Raw genomic sequence first — 430 nt, forward strand, 5'->3', positions numbered from 1 at the left:
GGTGGCTTCGTGTCGCACATGGACTGCTGGAGGGTCAACGGGACCCTGGCTGTGTCCAGAGCCATCGGTAAGGAGGCCAGCGGGTGGGAGGGGGCCCGGCACAGCAGGTGCAGGCGCCTTAGCAGCTTGCCTCCCAGTTAGATAACAGCAGTTTAAGTCACAGTCCTTAAGACAGTCTTCCGGGAGGGTCTGGGGGAAGCCCTTGGCTGCCCGGTGAGGGCTGAAGGTGATCCTTGGGCGGTCTGTAAAGGAGGCTGGCCCATCTTGCTGTGCTCTCCTGCTGGCGAGGCGTCCTCTAGCTTAAAGATGAAGCAGCAGTCCCTCTCCTCCCCTCGGCCTCCAATGACTGCGGGCTTCCGTCTCCCCCCAGGGCTGAAGAAATGCCTCCCAGCTCTCTCCCCACCCGCCCCCCAGGGGCCCAGCCCCTCCC

This window comes from Bison bison, unplaced genomic scaffold, assembly GCF_000754665.1.
Source record: "Bison bison bison isolate TAMUID 2011002044 unplaced genomic scaffold, Bison_UMD1.0 scf7180017851930, whole genome shotgun sequence".
NCBI lineage: Eukaryota > Metazoa > Chordata > Mammalia > Artiodactyla > Bovidae > Bison > Bison bison.